This window comes from Cyprinus carpio, chromosome A15 (genome assembly GCF_018340385.1).
Source record: "Cyprinus carpio isolate SPL01 chromosome A15, ASM1834038v1, whole genome shotgun sequence".
NCBI lineage: Eukaryota > Metazoa > Chordata > Actinopteri > Cypriniformes > Cyprinidae > Cyprinus > Cyprinus carpio.
In genome coordinates this window covers 14,287,478-14,297,329 of record NC_056586.1, presented here as the reverse complement: position 1 = coordinate 14,297,329, position 9,852 = coordinate 14,287,478, and positions in this window count along the sequence as shown.

Here is a 9,852-nt window from a genome sequence, read left to right as displayed (position 1 = left end):
ATCTGAGGATTTTTTTTTTCTTCAGATAATATTTTAGCAGTCATGTCATGTGTTTACTATATTAGAACTAATGATGTCACATTCGCCAATAAATCACACTTTTCTAACCCATACTATTTGGGTTTGCAGAAAGGTCAGAATTTGTCTGTGGTTCAGTACACACTGTAAAGTTTCAGGAGTGACAACCGCATTTAAATACGAGCGTAAATTACAGTTGTGTGTGTGTACAGAACAGAACTCAGACTGACCATTTTGCCATCTTGCACATTTGGTATCAGAGGTGAATTGACTAAATTTAGCTGCAGTGTGTACGTGGCCTTTGATTCACATGGACAGTTCACTCACTCATTCCTCATGATTTCTTTTCACACACTTTTCAATGATTTCTCACACCAAAACTGTAACAGGATACTTTATAAGACAAAAAAAACCAAAAAAACAAAAAGAAATTTACCTAAAATCAGTGAAGCAGTTCGACTCTGTACTGCAAAGACAATTTATACCGGTACTGATGAAAGGCTAGAAATTCCCCTGGATAAAAGTATTTTAGGACATACATGACCACAGCCATCACTAACTTCCTTCATCTTTTGCCGAATCATTATGAGCAACACATAGGAAGCATAATTATTTCCCCTTCTCAGTGAACTTGAAGATGGATGTTTCCTATGAGTCGCTGCTCTTTGGTGCTCAGCCGTGGCGGCGCCTGGTTCTGCACTGCTGCTGCTGCCAGGGACAGTGTGGATATTGTCATTTCCTCGCTGACTGAGCTCTGTCTCCCCCACCCTACTGTAGCAAACGAAACCCTCACTTCATAAAAGACACATTTGTTTTAACCCTCGTGGCATGGTCTACCATTGTTCTGCAGTCTGTGTAGCATTTGCATTGCGATTCAGCTTATTTTCAGATTCCCTGCAACACAAAGGCTTTTGCATTGAGCGGGAGAAGGAGAACAAATGGAAGTGAGATTGGAGACATTGGAAACATCTCAGTTTGTATGAATGTGACAATGGGGAAAGTGTGTAGTACAGGTGATGGATAAATATTGCTGTGTCTGCTGTGAGGAAACAGATACCGATACATCAGGTACATCAGGTGTTGGTTTGCTGGTGTTCCTACCTAGGCTCCTTAACTAGCTTAACCAGCAAACCATCTTTTTAAAGCTATTTATCCATTTTTTGATTTGACATGGCTATGGTAGTCCAGTAGCTAGACCAGATGGTGTTAAGTGGTCTGTTCAGCACGTTTAGCCCAGGTCTGGTACAGGGGACCAATTATATATGACAGAGTCCATGATACAGAAAAGGGAGAAGAGAAAAAAAAAGTAGAAAAATGTAGTTCCAAACACACCCCAAGTTTAGAAAATAAACTCTTTGTTTACATTTTGGTTTCATATTGCTTTTATGCCATTTTCAAGAAAAGTTGTAATTAAGTGAAATATATATGTATGCATGCAGTTCGGCTGAAATGTACACGTATATTTAAAATGTCAAAAGCAAGGTGTCATGTGGTGCAACTCACCAAAAACTTTTGAATTAATTATAAATATATATATATATATATATATATATATATATATATATATATATATATATATATATATATACACTTTTAAATATATAAATGTATTATATTTATCCTTTCCTGTTTTGTTTTTTTTATTACTGCATGTTGGTTGTACCACATGACTTGCGTACATTCTTCATATATTTATAAGCAATGAAACAGTTTTGTTACAATATTTTATTAGAAATAATAATAATAATAAAAGAGTATGCCAAACTACTTAATAAGGTTTTCATTCTTTTAAAGAGGTTTGGTGAGCAGTAGTGCAGGATAGTTGTATCACCTTGACATTTTTTACGTTATGTTTTGAATTGATGCTCATTATAGAAAAGTATTATAACTAATTTTATGTAAGAATTTACTTTACTTTATTGTCTGTACAGTTTTCCTGGACAGAAATGTATTTTTAACATTGGCATTGGTGTATATATACTGTATATATACTTTTCCTTGGATTTTTCATTTTTAATTTAACCGTAGCCTGTTTCAACCTCCAGAAGAGGTCATGCGATTCCAAATGAACTGTGGGTAAAATCACAGTCATAATGTTTACATAACTGTCCATTTCCACCAGTGTCCTTGTCTGTCATCTGTAAGGTGAGCAGGAGCGTGTATCTATAGTAACAACACCTGCGTTTGAGGTCTCTGCTTCGCCGGTGCTCTCACTAATATCTCCGGCACTCCTCTTATCAGCTCTTGCTGCCAACTTCCGAGTTTTAGGAAAACACCAAATTGCCTGGGGGGGGTCGAGCCCGCTTAGTGTTCGGGGAGTGAATGGGGTCTGTGCCATATGAGTGTGCGCCAGCTTCCGATGGCATTAATGCAGCAAATTGACCCTTTCGCTCAGCACTGCCAACTCTGAGCCTGAGAGAGAGGAGACTGATAGCTGACATGTGTGCTCACTCCAGCATTGTGATACAGGCCGACACAGTCTGCTGGCTAGACTTTCGGTTGCCACATGAATGGGTTTACTGTGGCCCTAAGCAAAGCTCCCACTCTGACATGGCAAAGCTGGAAGGGAACGCTTTCGGTGACCTCTTGGCAAAGCAGAGTGGGACACTGGACAACATTATACACAATAAATGAAAGAGAGATTATGTAACTAAAGGACTGACAAAAATATTCTCCCAGACTAGAAAAGCATTATTTTATGTGACAAGCAGTGTTCAAGCAGACATTTGCTATTTTCAGAAACTATGAAACTCTCTTGAATCACGTTTCACACTCACTAGTTTATTTAATTTGTCCACTAACAACGTCCTACAGTAGACACAATTATCACAGAAGGTTTCTGCCATGTTTGTTTTTCTGAAAGTCATGACCACAGTGCCACTTCCATCCCATTTCATTGGTGGAACTGACATTTTAAACATTTTTTACATTTTAAAAGATTAAATTCAGATTAATTACATAGCTTGAATTATATGTATCCTGGAAGGGTTATTATTGTAAAGTTAAACCAAAAAACTATCTTTAATATATATATTTTTACATTTTTATTATTATTTTTTTTTCCAAGGCAAACTTTCTCATTATTTTGAACTAAAACTAAAACTGAAATAAATGAAAATTGATTAAAACTATACAGACATTTTAAAAAAAATGACAAATGACAAATACACAGAATTACTAAAACTTTAAAATTAAACTGAAAACAGAAAATTTTAAAATAAAAACTAATTTAAAATATTAATAAAAACTATAATGGTATCTCAATAAATCTAAAATAACTTTGAATCCTATATGAATCCTTTATTCGGGGCACAATTGTTTCTTTTCATAGAAATGATTGTGACTGTATTTTCATGAATGTTATTTTAGTAATTATCTGTAACAAATTTGAAAAAAGGTATAAATTTATATGAATAATTTCTCACAAATACTACAATGGTTTTATGATTCATATTATTTAAATGACCATACATTAAGTGTAATAAAAAAAAATATAATCAACAAAGGCTTTGTACTTTTTTGTAAAAATGTTACAATGGCTTTATTACAATTTATACAATAATTAAGTAAATAAATATTTTTTTTAATATTTTATGATTGAAAATCCCTGTAAAAATCGATACATAAAAAAGCAATGCTGGCATAGTAAAAAAGTATCAAAGATTTTAATGTGACATTATAAATAAATAAACAAATAAATTAATAAATAAAGCTGTTATAAAAATCAACTCCTGTGATGTGTGCCCATAGTTGAAGAAACACTCATAACTACCTAATTATAATGTCTGCAAGCCCCGTCAAAACTGCATGATATACAGGGACCCTTGTGTCTTTAATTCCTTCAGAGTTCTAGTACATTCCCAAACTTTATTAATGTTCATGAGCATGCATATTACAAGAGACACCAGTGAGCCACTAAATCCATTAATAATACATGCGCTGAGAGTACGTGCCCTGAAATGTTCAAAGTACGTGTTACATGTGACATGAATTACATGAGGTAAATTCATATTGTAAATAAGTATATGGTTGATACTGGACACAATGTGTTCAACAAGAGTGAAGTGACACGCAGAGCGATGGTTTGCCCTCCCTGGCTGCCCTCGTGATTGGCTGGTTCCTCAGCCAATGTGCCTGCTGCAGGCTCACCTCTAATCAGGCTCTTCCTGTAGACAGACTCCAACAGCGCTTCTGTTTCCTTTTATCTTTCCTCCCCTCCGTATTTAACAGATCGGATTGCACCGCAAAAAACTGTGGTTAACGCTCCCCTTTCCTCCTACAGCTGTTCTAGTCTGATGAGGACAAAAAGAATGATGAAAAAAAGGGGGGAAGAAATATTTTTTTTTAAGGAGTTTTTTTTTTTTTTGTTTTTTGATTATTTTTTTTTTGGTTGAAATTTTTATAATAGATTTCCAGTTGGAAATTCTTTACATTCACACTGCAGCCGTTGCAATTTATTAGGTTATTAGAACAAATGAACTTGTTAATCAGGGAAAATACAGTTTTATTCCAAGAAACATTCAGACTGTTCCAATTTTTCATCCATTATATTGAGTTTTAGAGTGTAGGCATTCCCTTAATATGTTACATGCAGAGACTGATGCAACAGTTTCAGGAATGCTGAACATCTGGCATTACACCACATTCCATTGAATTTCCTCAGTTTTTTGGGGGGAAAATAGCCCTTTTAAAGGAAGTAAAAAAACAAAAAAAAGTACAAAAAAATAGATTTTATTTATTTTTTTTTTTTATGTATGTTGTCAAATGATTAATCACGATTAATCACATCCAAAATAAAAGTTTTGTTTACATAATATATGTATGTGTACAGGGTATATTTATTATGTATATATAAATACACACACATAATTATATATTTAGAAAATATTTACATGTATATACATTTATATATTTATATTCTTATATTTTATATTATATATAAAATATATTTAATATATAAACATAACATATTCTTCTTAAATATATACATGCATGTGTGTGTATTTATATATACATAATAAATATACACAGTATACACACATATATTATGTAAACAAAACTTTTATTTTGGATGTGATTAATCGTGATTAATCATTTGACAGCCTAATAATATATATATATATATATATATATATATATATATATATATATATCTATATTTTTTTTTTTTTTTTTTTTTCAAGCAACCTTGGACTTTAATACATTCTTGGCCTTGGTGTTACCCATTCTTGCCAATCTGTAGAAACCATTTTAAAATATTTGTAAAAAAGCGGCACTCTGATAAAATGTAATTGAATTTTGTTTGTCCTTGATCTTCTGAGACTCTTCTGTGGACAATTTTAATTCATAACATAGCATGAAGGTCACAAGACATTCAAAATGCAAGTATACTTTCAGCCGAACTGCAAAGTGTCTCAGCGAGCAACCTTATGAAGGCATCGAATATTTGATTTGGACTGGGACTCCCTAGAAATACTGGAATCATTGCTTTTAATAGATTTAAAAAGAGTTGCTCATCAATTATGCAGCATATCCTGCCTTTTAAAATGAGACAGCATAGATAGCTTACGGAAAACAAGATTAGTGACTCTTTTTAAGGGAAAAACATCACTTTTCAGAGCTGATCCCATTCCCATATTGCAGCTGGTTAACAAAATAAACTCCATATGTCTTTTTCGGCTTGAACCCGGGCTGTGCGTCTGACTGAGTGTGCTAGAGAGGCTGCGAGGGGCCAGGTGTTGCTAGATTTGGCTTCTCAATGTCACTGGTGATGTGAAAGGACAAAGGCAGTATTGAGAGCCCAGTCAGAGGCCTGGGAGGAGTGGGATAGTTTTACAGAAAAGCCACTGTTTGTGCCAAGCCTGAACCCATATACAACAGACACTGTGTTCTGCTGCTCCGCTCCCAGCTTTGTCCTTGTGCCCTGCCTCTCTCTTCCCCCCTCTTTTCTTCTTGTATTCGAACAGGTAGCAATGGTGCTCGCATCTAGGCCACAGATGAGAGAGACAGATAGCTGACTGTTAAGAACACAGTTTGGCATTCTAGACTCAGGCTCTGAACATCCCACACAAAGACCTGGAGCCGGAAGGAAACATGATAAAGCCATGCGCCATCTCGCTCACGGAGCAGCGACGCCCCTTGCCCCGCCCACCTGAGACTGCTGGGAAGTCTCCCTCTTACTGACATCTGTCTGTGTGCGTTAACCTGCTGTGAATACACCTCAAACCTCAAAGATTGCAAATTTCCCATTTCAGAAACTCCTTGGAAAGGAAAAGCTGACTTTCTGTTTATTTTGCTGTATTCTCATACAGAGAGATAAGCATGAGATCATGAGACTAGGATGACTAAAAGGATTGTGTTTGAAACATAAACTATGGCAGTCTTACTGATAACAGATCTCATCTGACAATGTTAACTGTTTGACCGTACATAGGAGGACCAGATCAGATACAAAGCTGAAAAAGACAAAGCACAGGGAGAGTGGGGTAAACTGTGCCACATTTAACAGTTCTTGAGTTGTCCTCTAGGCAGTGAGATATTAGATAAAGTAAAGAAGTATTACAAGAAATGAATACACCTACATATATTACAGGATGTAACTGAAATTAGAACCATAGGACCATAGAAATAAGAATGACCTAGTTTAGTGACACGACTTTTTAATATTTTATAATAAAAGAGAGATTTGTAATATTTCACATAAAGAATATGAATGTTTGAAAGCATTACTTTTTTGCATTTTTGCAAGTAAAAAGTTACATTTATTTGAATGTACAAAAGTTTCTCATATTTTACATTTTTATGTTTTTAAAAAGTATTTATTATATTTTGAGGCAAAGCTTACTGTTACTATTAGTTGAGCCACTGGCACATATTACCCTGAGGCCTATTTTTGATCAAATAAATGCAGCCTTTAAGAGCATAAGAGTATTCTGTTGAAAAATAAAATAAATAAAAAATCTTAATTGATCCGAACTTAATATATTTTGTAATGTACAGACCTGCACTACTTTGCTGTGTTTTGAAACAATATATTATTACTGCTATGCAAAAAAAGGAACTTTGTAGATATTGTATAGAAACTGGATTTCACAGTCCTTTCTTAATGATCATGTGACAAATTAATGCACAGTTCACTAGACTAGAGTACCCTCTGACACATCTTGCACTGTCCCCTGAATGTTCAGGGAATATGCATAAAGAGGAAATGAACAGGGAAGGAACAGATTTAAAGTGGAAATGAATAAAGAGAAAATGTACATGTATCAACACACACCTCCGCTTACACACACTAGTGTGTGTCAGGTTTGATCCTCTCACAGGGGTGTGATCTGCCTGCTGCATGAAAACAGAGAAAGATGACACTGATGTGATAATGAGACCCACCCAACTGCACAGACAAACAGCCTGTCCTTCCCAAACCGACAAGTCATCAGAAAGCAGTTAGCGGCAGACCGGCCCCCGTCGTGAGCTGCATCTCTACCACCTCTCAGGCGAAATCGCTATCTCTCTCTGTCCTATTCCTGCATGTCATTACCACCCCTCGCTCCCCTCCACCTGCCTCTAACTGACCACCCAGAGCAGCCCGCTTTTATCATCCTCCACACAGCTCCACTATCAACCCACAGCCAATAAAAACAAAATGTCAAGTCAGCTGCACTCCAGCGATCAGTCTGCTATGAGTGAGGAGGGACGTGATTTCGCATTAGCTTATTTTACAGAAATAACTATAAATATCTAGTATCATTTTACAGTTTTGTGATTATTATTAATCATAATAAAATTTCTTTTTTTATTAGATTTGTATTTTATCATATATTTTTTTTTTAAAAGTGACGTGACATACAGCCAAGTATGGTGACCCATACTCAGAATTTGTGCTCTGCATTTAACCCATCTAAAGTGCACACGCACATACCATGAACACACACCTGGAGCAGTGGGCAGACATTTATGCTGCGACGCCCGGGGAGCAGATGGGGGTTCAGTGCCTTGCTCAAGGGCACCTCAGTCGTGGTATTGCCAGCCCGAGACTCGAACCTATAACCTTAGGGTTAGGAGTTAAACTCTCTAATCACTAGGCCATGACTTCCTTTTTTTTAACTAAAATAAGAGATTAGAGAATGGAAATGAACACCTAATTTTTAGTTTTAAACCATGAGTAATTTCTCTGTCCACACTTCAGGAAATGCTGTGTGACATGCAGCCAGTCAGAAGCTATTTAAAGTTTAATATGCAATTATAAGGAGTAGGATTGTAGACCAATGAAATTTCACTGTGGGCGGGGCTACTCAAATAATTTCAAATAATAAGCAAATCATTTCTTCTTTATATATATATATATATATATATATATATATATATATATATATATATATATATATATATATATATATATATATATATGAATTATATGAATATATATATGAAATTTATATATATATATTCACACACATATGGCACTGACTTAATACAAACAACAAAAAGACAAATACCCTATAATGCTGTACAGTGCACATTATTGCACTGTGATTTAAGGAGCACATAGGTTTATTTGCTCTAGAATGTATTGGACATTTGTGGCGATTCAGAGAGCAGGAGGAGGGAGTGTGTGAGGATGTGAGACAATCAGCCATCCACAGAGCCGTGTCATTCGCCTATTGTCTGTTGTTCCAGGCTGAGGGGGCATAGAGAAAAAAAACGGAAATGCTGCTTTAGTCCTGTGTTAGTCACGTTCTTCCCTTTTCTCCGAAGATAGCGTTCATCAATTTCCTCTCCTTTGCCACCTCAAACCACTGCAGCAAGCACTTCCAATGCAGGCGAAAGCCTCAGAACCCGTCATATCTAAGATGGCAACACACCAGCCCTCACTAATGCCACCAGCAGAGTAGTTGCCTTTCCAGAGGAATTCTGACGATGGTTTTTTTAATATCCCACACCGCTTTGCGCCTTCAGATTTCACGCTGCAACATTAACACGAGCTGACACTGGGGATTAGAGACAGACAGCTGGAATGCCCGGGCCTTTTGTGCAACATGGATCTCTGCCAAAAGCCTTCGCTCAGAGGCCAAGAGGGACCTGGGAAAAAGACTGCTCCTTGGAAATAAACACAAGACTGGCCAAGAGGAAGGAATGTGCCACTAGTGGACAAAACGACTGAGCGGTGACCGGACAACGCTCGGCATGCAGAACGAGCTGCTCAGGACCTGCAGCCTGTCACCTACCGTTCTGCCATTTTGTTTTGCTCTCAAAAGCCGATGGGCATCTTCTGTACAGCGAACTGAATGACGAGTGAATGTATCTGAATGACATACCTCCCACATAGTTTCCCTTTCTGAGTTCTGTGTCATTCAGGAGTTGAAAAACTGTCAAATGCAGTTCAGAAAATGACATGTTTGTCAAAACATAAATTACAAGTTTAATTTTGTGTTTTATGTGGAATATGTATTCCATGGATTTTTAAATACTTAAAACTTTCAGTTGATTATGTCAGAATAATAACATGATAAAATAATTAAATGAATCAATTATTTTCATATTTGCTCAAATTAAGATAATTTGAGACTCAAAACGTATACACTCAGAAATTAAGGTACAAAAGCTGTCGACATGGGACGGTATCTTTTTTAAAAGATACTAATATATACACATTAGGTGCAAATATTCAAGGTATTAATATGCACCCTTTTAAGGGTAAATAAGGTACAAAAGTGTACCTTTTGAAATGGTACTATGCCACTGACAGCTGTTGTTTTCTATGTCATTGAGCATAATCACTGGCCTAGCAATCCATTTTTCAGGAAAGTTGAAACAAGAAAAATAATAAAAAAAAAA